Raw genomic sequence first — 18,138 nt, forward strand, 5'->3', positions numbered from 1 at the left:
AAACTTTACCTTGATTGGACGACTTTCAAAAGCAATGGGTCTTTCATCTTGCATTAAAACAACACCAATTCCATTTCCTGAAGCATCACATTCCACAATAAAGGATTTTGTGAATTCCGGTGTAGCTAAGACCGGTGCTTGGCACATTGCCTCTTTAAGATGTTTGAATGCCTTTGTTGCTTATGGAGTCCTTGAAAATGCATCTTTCTTCAATAATGTTGTTAGAGGTGCTGCTATTCTCCCATAATTCTTAACAAACTTGCGATAATACCCTCTCAACCGGAGAAATCCTCGCAGATTCTTTATGGATGTGGGAAATTTCCATTCCTTAATGGCTTTAATTTTGCTAGGTTCTACCTTAACTCCTTCATGAGATACAATATGACCTAGATATTCCACATGTTGTACTCCAAAGAAACATTTGCATATTTTTGCATATAATTGTTTCTCCTCCAATAGTTGTAGCACCCAGTTAACATGTTCAACATGATCCTTCCAAGACTTACTGTAGATTAGTATATCATCAAAAAATACTAACACAAATTTTCTAAGGAATGGTTTGAAAATTGAATTCATCAAACCTTGAAGTGTTGAAGGTGCATTGGTAAGGCCAAAAGGCATGACCAAAAATTCATAATGACCCTCATGAGTTCTAAATGTTGTTTTCAGAATGTTTTCAGTCTTCATTTTGATTTGATGATATCCTGAACGAAGATCCAACTTGGTGAAGTAAATTGATCGATGCAATTCATCCAATAATTCATCAATGACAGGAATGGGAAACTTATCTTTAATAGTGAGCTTGTTGAGCTCCCTATAATCCGGACACATGCGCCATGATCCATCCTTCTTGTGCACCAATACTACTGGAGTAGAGAAAGAACTTTGACTCGGTTGAATTATACCAGCCTCTAGCATTTCTGCAACCATACGTTCAATTTCACTCTTTTGGGCTTAGGGATATCTGTACGGCCATATGTTTGGAGGAACACTTCCTGGAATCAGATGAATAGCATGATCATGATCACAAATAGGTGGGAGACCTTTAAGAGTCTCAAATACCTTGGAATGATTGTCCAAGACTTTTTGGAGATATGGAGAAATAGATGATTCCAATATGGGAACATCTAGCGAACATAATTGTGCAATTACACCTCTTTGTTCCTTTTTTAGAAGCTTTGTGATACCGTTAGACCTGATTATCTTTCCAGATTTCCCTTCAATACCCCTTAATTCCACTTCCTTTCCTTCCACAAAAAATTTCATGAAAAGTTCTTGAAAATTAAAAGCTATTGTACCCAAGGATTATATCCATTGGACTCCTAGTACAACATCAACACCTCCCATTGGAATGGAAATCATTGGGCTAGTCAATACATATTCTCCCATGGATAGCTTGATATTATGGAACTTTCCAGAGCAATTTGTTGTTCCTCCATTTGCAACCATCACTTGACACTCTGGTGCTGGATATAAGAAGCAATTCAATTCTTTTGCTACCTTACAATGAATAAAATTGTGGGTACTTCTTGAATCAATCAACACTATTACCTTTTTCTTCTTGATTTGTCCTTCTATATTGATGGTTCGAGGAGTGGCAATTCCCACCAGTGCATTACCAGATATGGTTGGACTCATTTCTTCTTTATCTAGGCTTTGTTCCTGGAGTATATCCTCTTCTTTTGACCTTTCTTTCTCTTTTCTTCTTCCTCTTCACAATCTATGTAGAATAATTTCTTCTCATCACACTTATGACCTTTAGTGTATTTTCTATCACAACTGTAACAAAGCCCTTTTTCTCTTTTTTCTTCCAATTGTTTTGGTGTCAAACTTATAGGTTGTGGAAGACTAGGGGCAACAATACTTCCATTTTTATAGTTGTGAGTGGTATGCCTCCTGGTTGCCATAATTTTGCTTTCCATTTTTCTGGCTAACCTGAATGCCTTCTCTAATGAATTAGGTTCCCAAAGGCGAACATCATGTTGGATATTATCCTTTAAAGTCCCTAAGATCACATCAATCCTATGCTCCTCTGGAATTTTTTTTACCCTTATGTTCAATTTTTGGAACCCCTCAATGTGCTCCATTATTGAACACTTTTGTTTGAGACTTATCAATTGGCTAAAAAAAGTGTTGCTTTTTGTATCCTCATAATGTGCTTTCAACTCTTCTATAAAAATTGCCCAAGTGATAATTTGTTTACAAGAGCAAAGCCATTGATACCATACAAACTAATTTGGTTCCAAATATAAAGTTGCAATACGTACCTTTTGTGTGTTTTGCACATTATTGAGATCGAAAAATTGCTCCATTTGTAATATCCATGTTGTGGGATCCTTGTCATCAAACTTCCTCATATAGATTTTTGGAATATGGTGGGTCTTCGATCCAACATTAGGGTCTATGGAATCATGATTAACATTTCTTTTGTTCTCATCATGAGTTTCCTTTACTACCCGTTCACCCTTAGTGACCATTTCTTGTAGCAACTTATTCATATTTATCTTCAAGTCTTCCATGTCTGTCTTCAAATCTGTCTTCCAATCATCCATCTTAGCTTCCATGCCATTCATCTTAGTTTCCAAGCCCTTTATCTTAGATTCCATGCCATTTATCTTAGCTTCTGTTAGCTTTTGTGAGTGTGACATTTGTTGCACTTGTTCTTGTAATTTTGATATATCATGTAGCATTTCTTCCTCTTCTTCATGAGTCATGCTAGGGATTGCAGTTTCCTTACTAGGTGTTTGCATTTTCTTTTCTCGGGGCATCCATTACCGATAATAATGTTCTACTATGCCCTTTGAATTCCTTTAAAATAAATTTTCAAACCAATCTTAAGAAAAAATTTAAAAGAATCTACACACCTTTTTTCACTTTGTAGGAGCTCGATATGGCCTCTGATGTATCTCTGTACTTTTAGATGATCCAATTCTGCAATTGCGACCTGCGGTATTCCTCTATGTCCTCTTTCCAATGCCTCCAATCTGATCCAAATTGGATTCTCCAAGGAAGAGTTATGCAAAATCTTCCACAATGACCTGATTAAAGACTAGTTCAGTAGAGTGAACTTGTATGACATGCCACAAGTCACTGTTTTGACCTTTGGTTCTGAAAAATATATACAAAAAACTACAGTCCGTTGTATTTTTGTACCTTCTTACTAAATTTCAATCAGATGATCAGAGGGAAAGTTATGACGATTTTCCACAGGTCACCTGTTTGGTATGAAATTCAGGAGTTTGAAAGAAGACTAACTTCCTCAGATAATATCTCTGCAAATATAGTGCGAAAAACTCTAAAATTTGGACCCGCGATTCAGCACAATTTCATCCCAAATGGGTTTTTTTTTTTTTAGCTTCTGAAACATCACAGAAAAAAAGTTATAGCGAAAATGCCACGATGACCCGTTTGCAGCAGCGAAACCCTAGAATCCAAAGCTCTGATACCAAATGTTATGAAACCAACTCAAGAAAAGATAGAAAAGATAGATCAATGCCTTAGAATTCAGCCTCTTCAAGGGGGTAACCTCCTTTACATTACATAAATGAACAATTCTTGGATGATTCAAATGAAAAAACCTCCTTTCTATATATAGGAGTCTAAGGAGTCACAATATAACCCAGCCGACCTAACAATAATAATATAAAGCCACAAAAATAACAATAGAGGGATTCTATAGGGCACGGTAATAACAATATGGGAATAATAGGGGCAAAACAATATTAATAAGGGGTACAACTACAATAGTAATGGGGTAATCACTAGTATTATAGGGACCCAACAGGTTACATGGTCACTTGGGTCTTCACCGCCCTTCCTTTTGAGTTTTGGGATGTCCGATGGGAGTTTGGTTGGCACTGGAGGCTAGGCCGAATTGTATCTGATTGGATCATTTGTCAATTTTGTGAGATCTGGAAAATTCAACATTGCCAGAAAAGGAAGCCTAGGAGGACCTTGGGGATTCCACCCACATTGGGTGGAGTTCCCAAAGTTTTGAAAAGATTGGCCTAGATTTTGAAAGGCACCAGGCTACCTGAAGTAACTAGCAGAGCCCGCTGAACCAAAAGGTGACCCTTGTGGTCTAGCAAAACTCGGAGTTTGACTAACTCCAGCAAAAAAACCTCCATAACCAGTGAAGTTCCCTCCTAAAGCATTATAAGCAGTCGATAACCCCTGATAAGGATTCGAAACAAAAGCTAAGGGAGGAATACTTCGAAATGAACTAACTATGGAGTACGACCTATTCCTTTGTTGGTTGAAAAATGGATTCCTAGTTCCTATGCCACTAACCGTAGGGTTATTCCAACCTTGAAAGGGATTACTGCCTTGACTTGTAGAAGAAAAAGGCATAGATCCTATCGTCAGGTTGGAATGTGGTATATGACCACTTCCAAAATGAAAACTCTGAAATGAAGCTGACCCACCCATCATGGATGTGGAGGCACTAAATGGAACTGACGAAATACCCTGTGAATGGGTGCCAAATGGGAAAAATCCAGAACTAGATGCATTGGCTTGGGAATTTCCACTCATGGATGGAATGGAGGTAGACGCAACTAATGTTGTGCTAGCAAAAGACCCAAATAAAGATGCAGAGGGGATGGAAATAGTTCCTCTCCCTTGTATTGACGTTGGAGTCTGCATGGTTGTAGCACTTGGGGTAGAGGCCATGCTTCCACTAGTAGGCATCGAAGGTAAGTGCGTAATATGACCTGGACTTGACTGTTTATGTGTCAGAGTGCCAATGTACTGTAATATGTCTGGATAATCATAAGGTAGAGGAGAATTCAGAGCTGTTAACGACTCTGGGAGTTCTTCTACCTCAATGTTATTTTCTGATTGAAAGAGAACTTGAGAAAGAACTAGGGTGTTCCACTCTAGTTCTGCAGAAGTATCAGGTCTATCCTGAACAATAATTGCCCCGGGTGGAGGATTAATCCCCAATGCATCGGCTACCATGGGATGAAACCCACTGGTAGTATTACCTCTACGCCTCCTAGGAGAAGGCTCTAAACTTAGTGGTGAAATACAACAAAGTCTTCGAGACCGTCCAGGCGATTAGTCAGCCACTTTGACTTTTTATTAAGATCTAATTAAAGACTCAAGAAAAAATGAAATCTAGGCCAACTAAGAGCACAGAGCACACACTAAAAATGTCCTTGAAAGATATCAACCAATCAAACAACTTTCAAGTATTTCCGCTCCGGGTGATGAGGACCAGACACCAAAATGCAAGAAAGTGATGTAGGGGCCTTCCGAAGATAGTTTGGGATAATGACGGCCCTGGCCTACCAGCGAAGGCATCAGAGGAAGTTACGTTGACCTCCAAACAACAGCTTGTGCCGGTGCAAGCCTCCAAGCTTCGCAAGGGTGCCCTCCCGAAGTACTGCTGAGATTGATACAACGTTGAGCTCAGGTGCTGAAGGATTCCCCTCTGCAGCCACCTATGTAGATCCCTAGGATTAGTAACTAAGGTTACCAACTCATGTCAGAAGCCAGGCAGAACAGTCTTGAGGTAAGATTCAACAAGTAGGAGAGGGGGTATCTCTCTTCCTCATCTTCAAAAACCCTCATGCTTAACTCCCAGATCCATAGCTTTCCTAGTGTCCCTAATGCTATTGGATTTGCACTCGTTATTTAGACTTCTATGTTTGACATTTTAAAGTGGAATTGGAGAGTTTTATCTCCACACCTAATCCAAGGCCCTAAAATATCCTAAAACTTGTTGGTGTGTCTAAATTGAAAATATAAAAAGGTTCTAGTATATTTTAATTAGCGCTTGTTTTTAAATGGGTTGTTCTTAAGTCAAGGGATAAATGGAAATGAAACTTGTGGTGTTTTTTGATGCAAAAGAAATTAATAAAAACCAAACTATATACAAATGCACTTGTTTCATTCTTAAATTAAGAAATTTATACCAGGTTCTAAGGAACTTCTAAAAAAGCAATAAAATTTTCTTTTCTTTTCTTTCAACAAGCTTCACACTCACAAAAACTAACAAAAGCTATTGGATGCCCTTAAGGATGCACAAACTATCCTAATGCAAAAACTTAAGATTACTCTAAAGCAAATAATGAAAGCAACTTGTTTATCACTTCTAATTAGCCACTTTGATGTTTAGAAAGAATATAAGTTCCTAAAAGTTAATTTTCGTCCAAACACTAAAAACAAATCTCAAGACAAACAAAATGCACTTTCACTCAAAAAAAGAAACCAAATCAAAACAAGGGAAAAGAAAGCAAACCAAGTTTTTTAAGGAGTTTTCTTTTTCACAAAAGCAAAAAACAACTTTTCAAAAGTGCTCCAAATACTATTGAAAACTTTAAGATTGAAAAATAGGCAACAAAAACACTTTGCAAGTTATCAACTCAAAATGGGTGAAAACTCAACAAAATAGGTGTTTTAAGATGCCCTAAACGACCAAAACGCAGCAAAAAGGGCTTGGTGGCAATGATCAGAAGACCAAGAAAGACAACTTTCAAAATCGTCACTCAACGACTTTCAAAAAGTGACAAAAGCAAATGGCCACAAGATGTAGTTTTGACACAAAGCAAGAAGATCACAAAGATAAAGTTTGTCATAAAGATTGAAACCAATTTTTCTGCTCTGGAAGACTAGAACAACCAAGATTCTCAGAAAGAAATCTCATGTGCTCAAACACAAATGACGAAACTTGCAACAAAACAAAACAAGGCCAAAAATTTCCACAACAGGAGAGAATTCGAAACCAGAAACTTGCTGCAAAACCAAAGATTGACAATCAAACTTGACTACTCAAGAAACACTCACACTAGCAAACAAATCTTCTAAAACAGAAAGACTTGACAAAATCTTGGAAAATTAGGGTATACGCGACTGTGTCAATACACAGTTGCATGTACATGCGATTCAACCCAAAGAAACCTACGTATACCCGGGTTCATATGGGGAAACTTGCGTACATACGCTACTACAACTTGACAAAACTAGGTATATAACAGTTCACAAGAAAAAGTAAAAAAAGGTCTAAATAAACTTCTTAGACTTAAAGCCTGAGTTCCTACAGGAACAAACAACTCAGTTACAACAAGAAAATCAATGGCTGAGCCCTAATTGGCTTAAATTAACCCAAACTAGGAACAAAAACACTGTTGTCCCCAGTGGAGTCGCCAATTCTGTTGAGGAACAAAGTCCCCTAGGGTCTTGGGTCAATACCCTAGCAGAGCGGGGGTTATCTACAGTAAAAAACAAGCATTCCAGATAGCCATGATATTTAAATAAGAAAACTATGTGAAGAGAGGTGCACCTGGGGGTCCTTCATTCAGGTAGATGCAGCCAGGGCCCAAACCCTCTTAGAGTTCCTCTTGATCCTTGAACCTACAAAAAAACCAATTCAAAGGAGCATTGCAATATATAGACAAAGTATCATATAGAAATCAACTTCATAACTTATTGAAAGGTGGTTAGTTATATATTGAAATAACTATTCATATGCAAACCATAACAAAAACATCATAAGTATGAAGAAGATTGATTTCAGGAACAAGACAAATGTTTTTTTATTGTAGATAACTAAAAAAAAGCAATGAATGATATCACCTGAATCTTCCTCTTTCTGGCTCCAAGCAGAACCATCCTCTAGATCCGTCCAATCCCAAGTCTTCAAGAGGTTCCTTCCATGACTCGCACAAATATATCTCAACTAGTGAAATGACATCATAACTCAAGGAAACAAGGGTTTCCTGTAGTGAGGGAAATGCTAGAAGCACAGGGAGCTTCAGACCTGATCAGGGATAATCTCAGCAGAGTAATTCTCTCTATTCTCTCCTCCCTTAGGCCTTCCCATTGAAGCCTTTTTATACTTCTCCCAAAGTAGTTTTTTAGTTGGGAATTCGTTGGGAACAGTTGGGCCACGGGCACTAATAGGTAATCAACAGGCAAAACCCATGATCTCTGCCAGAGATTAAGGAGATTTAATTTTTTCAAGTGTTTTAAGACATATACGGAGGTTGGGTATACACAGACCCGCGTACACATGTTTAGCTTAGGGCAATGTTGCGTATAGGGAGTAAAACACTGTTTTTTAAGTATTTGGACCAGGTCTTGAAGGAGAGGTTTCCCTAGGCCATAAATGCAGCATCACAAATATCAAGGGTGAGTTTTGGAGGAATTTCAAAGTCTGATATAATTAACAAATAATTAATAAAACGAATAAATTTTTTTTAATTATATTTTTCTTTTTTAAATTAAGGGTCTATTAAAACGTTGATAATTTCAAAATGCAGATTTTTGTGATTCATGATTTATATAAAATATTTTCCGTACAAATTATATAAAGAACTATTTACTATGGTTCATCCTCAAGACATAGATGGATAAAAACCAATAAACCTTGATTCTTACCATTCAAATAAATCTGCCATTATATTTAAAATGAACTTTAAACAGAAACTAAAAAAAAATTAAAGTTAAAATTAAAAAAGAGAATAATATACAAAGAAACATAAAACAAGGAAATAATACTAAAGAATAAAAAAAAATAAAAAATATAAATAGAAATATAAATAAAAACTAGAGAAAAAAGGTAAAGATTATTTCAAAATTCAAAGAAATTATCAAAATTATAGGTAGTAAAAGAAACTAAATACAAGTCAACGGATAATAAATAAAATAGAAAGAAATTAAAACTATGAAAATAAAAGATTAACAAGAGTTACATAGTAGCTAGTACTTGAAGCTTAGCTTAAATATAACTTAATTAAACTAAAAAATAATAAAGACAAATTGTTCATCACAAAAATAAAACAACTAATAAAATGCAATATTAAAATATCGTATTGTTAAATGGCATCACCAAAATTTATAAAATATGATTAACCAATATTGTTTATATTAACATATATACACTTTAATATATATATATATATATATATATATATATATATATATATATATATATATATATATATATATATATATACTTTCCCCTAGTTAAGCTATGTGGGTTGAAAATTTTTCCAAGTAAAAATTAAGCAATTTCGTTACTAATAGTTGTTAGCAAAGCAATTAAGTAGGCTATCTAACTGCAAAAAAATACGAAAGTGAAGGTAGTTCACAAAAAACTTCCCAAAACCCATGAAAGAGAAATTACAATGAAATTTTGAGATTTCTATGGACCGCATGGGTTATGTAATACAGATACACGTTACTCACACATCTTTCTGTGATAAAATTCGCGACAACAACATGAAAATTTAGACAGAGAGTCTTCTCAGGATGAGAACAGGTCCTAGGGGGCCTACAAAATTTAAACGAAATTAATGGATCAAAATTAAGTGAAAATGGAGAGATAAAGGTCCAACAAAATAACTACTTAGATCAAAGAAGGGCAACAAGTGGAGTTGTCATTTTGTATTAGTTTGTTTGTTGTCTATGAGTACCAAAAACACCTTCCTTGGAGTTGGTTGTTACCTATAAGAAAAATACAAGAAATTGGATATTGTTAGTGGAGAAACATGGATAAACAAAACATTGAAAGTAATGGAAGCAATGCATGAACAAAACTAAATCAAAACTACACTAAACAAACTTAATGAAGCTCAACAAATCAACAAATGTATAGGAAAATGATCATCCTTATTGATTGTTGGTGGTAGAAGAGTTACAATAAAAGTATCAAAGACACTTGAAGAGATTCTTTTGAGCAATGGTGGGTAAAAATTCTCAATAAGGATTTCCCTTTCTCAATCTCTTTTGCAAGCTTTTTCTCTCTCAAAGAAGCATAGAAGGCACTCTCAAATGATGAAATTATCCTCACAATGGTATGCTAGATTCCTTGGGAGCAATTTTTGAAGAACACAGTGCACTACTTATTCTTGTTTTTGGTTCTCTGTGAACTTGTAATTATAGAATTTTTTGGCACTCCTTCCCTCCTCTAGCTCATCAATGTGATTGTTTGCCTCATAAATGAGATGAGAGATACCATCTCCTTGGTTTTAAGGCTTCTTAGGGCTCAAGGATAAAAAAATTCAACCCATCATGTCAACAATTGGAGTATTTTTCAAGAAAGTTTGAAACCCAAGGTGCTGACTCAACGTTTTCACGATTGCGCGACTATTGAAGAAAAGGCCACGCGATTGTTAATTTCTAGTAGTGGTGCACCCACGTAGTTCAATTTTTTAACTTGAACCTCGAGAAATATTTTTATTTTTATTTTTGGTCTTCATGATGCTTTCAACTTAAAATGTAACCTTTGCATGCGCTGATCACCGACTCTGAGTGACTTTTGAAGCATACCATTTTCTCATGATAACAATTAAGCATCAAAATTTCGCATGAAATAACACTTACATGATCGAATAAGTATATCCATCCATCACATTTGCAAAAGAAGGAATCTCCAAGACAAATAGAAATTATCCAAATATCAAAATGCATTAGAATAATCTTTAATTTGTCGAAAATAGTAGGTCTGAGGTATTTCTCCGAAGAGATAAAAATCCAAATGATGATGATGAATGAAATGAACCTCTCACAACAAGGAAAATACCTTTTAGTAGAGTTTACACTACAAGGTTTTAGTGTTATAATATTAACAAAAGTTGTCCAAACAACCTCTTCTACAACATTTGTTTGTGGTAACAGATTTTTTAGCACATATGATAACGAAACTTCATGATAGCTGAAAAAATTTGGGCGGCCAAAGGTTTTAGAAAATGTTTTCTTATCGGTGCGCTTCATGGACACAATAAAATCAGTGCGATAAATAAATAAAATCACTAGATTGTATACCTAACAAAAATCCTTGAGGTGTTGAATGTAAAGAATATTAGTGCCTCAAATGTATACCACCCTGGTGTGCATACATTAACAAAACACCCGAGTGCGTTCATTTCAAGAATGACATCAGGGCATGCAAAAAATATTGTAGACCCAGTGCTTTAATATAAACTCATAGCTCCAATGTGTAAGATTTGAATAAAATCACAAGTGTATTATTCATATAACAGGACTGGAGTTGTAAATTTGAGTCATGCACTAGGGATGGAAATAATATTATGTAGCACCAGGTCATTGATTCTATGAAAACACTAGTGCTTTAAGAATTATAGTGCACTAGGGCATTAAATGCAAACAACACTAGTGCTTGAAGAATATAATGCCCTGATGTTTTTTTTCATAAAATTCACCAACCATGAAAATATATTGAAGTAATGGTGCTTTTAGATAAAATAACACACCAATGCATGTTTATGTTATAGGCGTATCAATATTTTGTAAGACATTTTTTTATTTTTATTTTTAGAAACATCGGCCTGTGATATTCCAATTATTGTGATTTTTTAAATCCATTATTCTTCGAAAAATCAACATATATCTTATAACAATATTCATATAAATTAAATTAAGGATAAGAAAGATATAGTTATTCAAGTAATAAAGGTGGTGACCATATTTTTTCCTGGAGGAGCTTCACGTGTGACTGCTTGACCTAGCGGGTTCCCTCCTACTCTGCAGCCTTCTCTCAGCAGCCTCCTACTGTTGGGCTCTCATCGACCATGGATCCCTTAGAGGAGGGTGATCATCTATCAAATAGTCACAAAGGAAATGAAGAAAATGAAGAAGCTTTCGCCTCCCTTATTGCAACGACTGGAGCTCCAAGGAACATGCCAACAATAAACAAATTCAAGAAGAAAATTGAGGATATTCCATAAATCTCTCTTCCTCCCGCTCTCCGCCGTAAAGCAACCTTATCTCTCGCAGAACGCGGCCTAGTGGGATAGTTTACAGGGCTTTGGCCGTCTCCTAAATGTGTTCAAAGATGGGTTGAAAGAAACTAGAGTTCAACCATCAATGGGAAAATAGCTAAAGGTTTTGCGGAAGGGGATACTATGCCTTCCATTTCAAAACTAAGGAAGACAGAGATATGATATTCATAAATGGTCCATATTTCATGGACTCTAGAAGACTATATTTAAATCACTGGACCCCGAACTTCGATACTGAAATGGACGTGCCTAGTGTAGTTTGAATTTGTGTCAGACTTCCCCATCTCCCTTTACGTTGTTGGGGAGATGAATCCGTTAAGGCCATAGGAAATGCAGTAGGAAACTACATAGACAGATGCGAACTAAAAGACAATATGCATGCCTATGCCAGAATATGCGTAGAAGTGGATCTAAGAAAAGGATTGCTAGAAGCAATAAAGATCAAAGTCGACAAATGAACACACATACAGTAGCTGGAATATGAGTAGATCCCATTCAAATGCAAGGTATGTCACAAGTATGGTCATTTTTCAAATAGATGTAAAAAAAAAATAAAGTGAAAATTTTAAGATCAAGAAAATACATGGGAGTAAGTAAAAAGGAAAAAATCCACTAACAAGTAGCTCGTATCAAATGTTTCATAGCCACAAGAACCAAAAGAAACCACCACACAATCTCCAACCATTTCTATTCCACCACCCCTTATAAATTCGAACCCCTTTGGGCCTTTGGAAGAATCCATGGACCCTCATGTTAGTGTCAGTGCCTTCACACTGCCATCAGTGATCAAAATTCACTCTTTTTCATTCATATTAGGAGTCGCATTCTCAATGAGTTGCATCCCATTAGGTCATTGGATCAATTGATGGTAATCACATTCCAGTTTTTTCCCTCATGATACTTATCTGCGAACCGCTTTTCCTATGTAGTCGAGTCAATGGTTAGGTTCAGGTTCATTTCAGTCTATTTCATTAAATAGGTCTTAGGTCTTAGGGTTTCAGTTTCATTAGGTACTAGGGTTTCACCATGTCAAATTTTCAGTAACCATTGACCAATAAGGGTCAACAGACACACGAGGATGACAATAACCATCATAAAAGTTTTAAAATCATAATTTGTAAATTGAATAAGTTTTTCACCTCAAAACTAGTTTGAGGTAAAAAGCATAGCATTTGTATTTATTTGTAATTTTCATGTAATTTTATTGATCCTATATGTAATAAATATTTCTATGTTGCTCCTGGTCACTTGGTGACATTTTCCAAGTACATGCCACTGCAAATAGACAAACAATCAAGCATCAGTCCACCTGTCAAAAGCAAAAAAGTCAAATATCAGAAAAACAGAGTATTTCATAAAAGCAAAAAGACATTATAAAGTGGGTTTTAAAAAATGAAAAATCAAAGGTTGAAAATATATTTAAAGTTCATCCATATCTAATTTCATCTCATTGTTGAAAGTGTCAAGTGCTAAAGAGAGCCAAAAATGCGATTTTAAGTTGACATTGAGCAAAGGAGGGGATTTATAGCGTTTTTGGAGAAAATTGAAGGCGTTGCGCACCTGGTAGCTGGCACTACGCATACAAAGGGCGCTGCGCACCTGGGGAAGTCACATAGTATTAAACATAACAGGCTCTGCGCATAGAAAAGGCATTGTGCACCTGAGAGAGGGCATTGTGCACTTGGTAGCTAAGCTCTCAAAAGTGCCGAATTGTTCCAAAGTGCATTAAATCACCTCAAACCTCCAAATTTCCTCCATTTCAAGTAAGTATCATTGCCATTCTTGCTTAGAAGAATTTTTGCAATCAGTTTTTGATGATTTTGTTTCTTAAGAGAGTAAACCCTAGTTGTCACCTATAATATCTCATAAACTCAAAGGCCCACTATTTTATTGTTGTTTTCCCTCATCTAATTGTTGTTCCCTAAAACCTATTCCCCATACAAAGATACCCTAAACCCTATCATACTCCCTAAACCTTATCATACTCCCAAACTCTATATTCATATGCCCTAAACCCAATCATACTCCCAAACCCTACATCATTCATTAACCTACTCATTTCCCACACCCTTATCTTATTCTTGTGCATCCTCATTGACTTTCCTATCTAAAATCTCTTCATACTCATCATACCCTCATTCATTAAATCCATCACTCCTAATTGATCATAAAGACTAACAATAGTACAATAAATGGAGAGGGACAGTGAGTACGAAATGGAGGAGGATACCCTTAGTGACAGTTCTAGGGAAAGAAATTTGCAGCAGAAGAAGCCTCATAAAGGGGGAAAGATAATAAGGGAAGAGCCCATTAGTTTGATGGAATTGCTTGCTTGTCCACTTGCCATCTCATGTTTCAAACATTAGTCATGTTTTGGTTTTTGTGAAATGGTGGAGATGGTCAAATTCCATCATGAATTAGAAAGGTTATTTGTAACACACCTGGACAACAATGAAGTAAGCCTTGCTGGAGTTACATTCATTTTGTCACCTGCTATTATTTCAGAGGCTATAGGCATTCCAAATATAGGTGAAAAATGGAACAAAGTACAATACATTGACAAGGAGTACTATGAGCCTTACATCAAGGCTAAATACCATGGCAAATTGAAGAGAGTGTTTCCCTTCAAATTCTTGGAGGACAAGTTTTCTCCACTCATGAAAACCATCAAATAATGTAAACTTTGAAACGAGAGCTGTAAACTCAAAACGGGAACTCTGGCCAAAAAACGCCTTAAAAACATAAAAAACAGTGCTAAAAACGAAAAGTTTTGATGTTGGAATAACACTTTTTTTTTTTTGGGTAAATTTTGAACATGTTTTAAAAATGGCGATTAAAACCAATTTTTTGTGCAAAAATTGTTCAAAAAACACCCTCAAAACAAAGAGTGTTGACGTTGGGATAACACTTTTTTTTTCAAGGGTAATATTTCAACATTTCGAAATAATATCGTAAAATATTTTATCATGACCTTGAATAAAATTAAAATTTCAAAAAAATAATGAAACCACAAAATAAAATAAAAAATAAAAAATTAAAACAATGAAAAAACACAAAACAAAAGAAAGTTAAAAAAATTAACAAAACATAAATTAAAGTATATACTAAAAAAAAATCATAAAAATGTAAAAAAAAAAAAAAAAAGACAAAAAAAAACAAAAAAAAACTTAAAAATTATAAACAAATAAATAGTAAAAAAAACATATTTAAAAAAAATGGAAAAGAAAAAAAATCGTGTAAACCATAAAAAAAATTCGTAAAAGAAAATAAAAGAAAAAAAAAATATGGAAAAGAAAAAAACAATTAAAAAAAACTATAAAATTCAGTAGGTAAAAATAGAAAAATTTAAAAAACATTATAAAAAAACTCAAAAAAAAAGAAAAAAGAAAAACATAAACTAAATTTAATAAAACAATAGAAAATTAACAAAAAAAACTAAAAATTACTAAAATTAAGATTAAAATGTTAATTACTTAAAAATATATATATATATATATATATATATATTTAAAAAAAGACAAAAAAAAAATGTTAAAAAAAAATTATCTCATAAACTATAAAAGAATTAGGAAAAAACACAAAAATAAAAGAATATATTAAAAAAAATTAAAAACAAACTAAATTAAAAAAAATAAAATTAACAAAAATAAAAATAAAAAACTAGTAAAATTAATATTAAAAGAAAAAAAAAAAGACAAAAAATAAATGTTAAAAAAAAATTATCTCATAAACTATAAAAGAATTAGGAAAAAAAACAAAAATAAAAGAATATATTAAAAAAAATTAAAAACAAACTAAATTAAAAAAAAAAAAATTAACAAAAAAATAAATAAAAAACTAATAAAATTAATATTATAAAAAAAAAAAAACACTGAAATAAAAGTGAAAAGAACAAAAAAAAAATATAAAGATTTTAAAAATATATGTCTTTTGAGATTAAAAAAAAAACTGAAAAATTAAAAAACATTTAAAGTTTATAAAGAAACATGTATTTTTCTATTTAAAAAATAAAAAACAAATTTTATTAAACTTACCTTTTTTATTTAAAATACAAAAAAAAAAAAAAAGATTTTAATTTTTTTTTAAACAAATTGTTTTTTTTTATTTAAATATATATATATATATATATATAGATATATATATATATATATATATATATTAAAAAAATTTATTATTTTTTTGAACCATTTTGTTTTGTTTTTTGTTTTTTTGTCGTCTTCTTCTTCTTTCTTTCTTTCTTTGTTTCTTTCTTCTTTTTTTTTAATAATTATTATTATTATTTTTTGGTAAACAAGTTCTTTTTATTTAAAACATTTTTTTTTAACGTTTTTTATTTAAAAAAAAAATTTCTCCCTCTCGGCCCCATGTGGTGGCATGGCTTCGGGCAGCCGGGAGGGCGGAGGGGCGATTCTCGTAGGCCTCCGCCCAGGGCCGCGCCACCACGGGTGACAAGAGGGGCGATTGTCGAAATTGCCTCTCCGTCCTCCTAGCCGGCCGTGGTGGCATGGCCTCAGGCGGAGGCCTCCATGTAGGCCCTCCGCCCGGGGCCGCGCCACCACGGGCTGCTAGGAGGGGGATTTTTTTTTTTTTAATAATTTAATTTTTTTATTTAATTTTAATTTTTTTAAATAAAAAATGTTAAAAAAAATTGTCCTAAATAAAAAAACTTGTTTTAAAAAAATAAAACTAATAATTAATTTTTTTTAAATAAAAAAAAAAACAAAATGGTCCTCTCTTTTTCTTTTTTTTTTTCATATATATATATATATATAAAACAAACAATTTGTTTAGAAAAAAATTTAAACATTTTTTTTTTTTTGGTTTTTCATTAAGTTTAATAAATTTTGTTTTTTATTTTTTAAATAGGAAAAGACATGTTTCTTTAAAAATTTTAAATGTTTTTCAATTTTTTTTGTTTTGTTTTGTTTTTTTTTTGGTTTTTTATTTTTATTTTAAAAGACATATATTTTTAAATTTTTTGGGTTTCTGTTTTGTTTTTTGTTTTTTTATTTTTATGTTCTATTTTTTGTTTTTTTTTTTGTTTTGTTTTTTTTTTTTTAATACAATGTATTTTTGTTTTTTTGGTTTTTTTAAATGTTTTTAATATTAATTTTACTAGTTTTTTTTTGGTTAATTTTCTATTATTTATTTATTTATTATTATTATTATTTTAATCTAGTTTGTTTTTATTTATTTATTTTCTTGTTTTTGTTAATGTTTTTTTCTTTTTTTAATTTTTCTATTTTGACTTAATATATATATATATATATATATATATATATATATATATATATATATATATATATATATATATAGTTATGTTTTTTTTCCAAATTCTTTTATGGTTTATAAGATAATTTTTTTTATTAACATTTTTTTTTTGTCTTTTTTTATATATATTTTTATATTTGTTTTTTGAAGTAATCAACATTTAAAAAAACAAAAATAAAACAATTTGAAAATTCGTTAAGTAATCATAATTTAAAAAAAAAAATGGACATAATAAATTTTAAAGTGTGAAAAATATGTCCTCTAAAAAAAAGGTATGATGTATAACACATTGCATCAAAACGTTTCAAAATTAGCATAAAAATCACTAACATTTAAAAACAAATATTTATATTTGATACATAAGAAAATTTAAAGTGCCAAAAATATGCTCCAAAAAATAAGAGTTGTATCTTACGTCACCACTTTTCAAAACCGGGTCACGTTTTTACTACCCCTACGAAATGGGTAATCGTATCGGTTATTTAAAGTGCCAAAACCTATGTTCTAAAAAGAATATGTGTGTTCTGCATCGCCCCTTTTCAAAATTGGGTCAATTTTTTGCTATCTCTATGGAATGGGTAACAGTATCAGTTCATGTTTCAATATTTACATTGTTATCATCAAATACTTTACTTTTGAAGGTAGGTTTTCTCGGTTGTATGCCTATCACATTATATTGTTGATGCATTTTACTAGAGTGAGGATGATGGATATTCCTTACTTCATGTTGTAGAATATTGAGAAGATGGCACTTTATGTCAAGAAGAAGCCATATCCCCAACAGTTAAACAACATCTTTAATTATTCTTTGATTAAAATCATTGTCCTACATCAGTTGAACCGTATCAACTTGCCATGGGAGACTTTCATTTCCCATGAGATGTTCAAGGGCCCACAATTCTTTTCATCAGTGCATCAGGAGGAAGGTGGACCTTCAGAACATGAACAAGTCAAAGAAACTGAAACTGTTGGAGTGCTAGTGTTTGCGACCTATGAAAGAGGCACTAGGAAAACTTTGGCTGCTGCTAGGCGAGTATTATCTCCACAAGGAGTGGAAGGGGTCTCGCCTTCATCTACAAGCCACAGGCAAATGCTATTTCCACAAGGATTGGAAGGGGTT

Source organism: Pinus tabuliformis, chromosome 6, assembly GCF_031772625.1.
Source record: "Pinus tabuliformis cultivar Carrire ecotype Pingquan chromosome 6, CPIR1, whole genome shotgun sequence".
NCBI lineage: Eukaryota > Viridiplantae > Streptophyta > Pinopsida > Pinales > Pinaceae > Pinus > Pinus tabuliformis.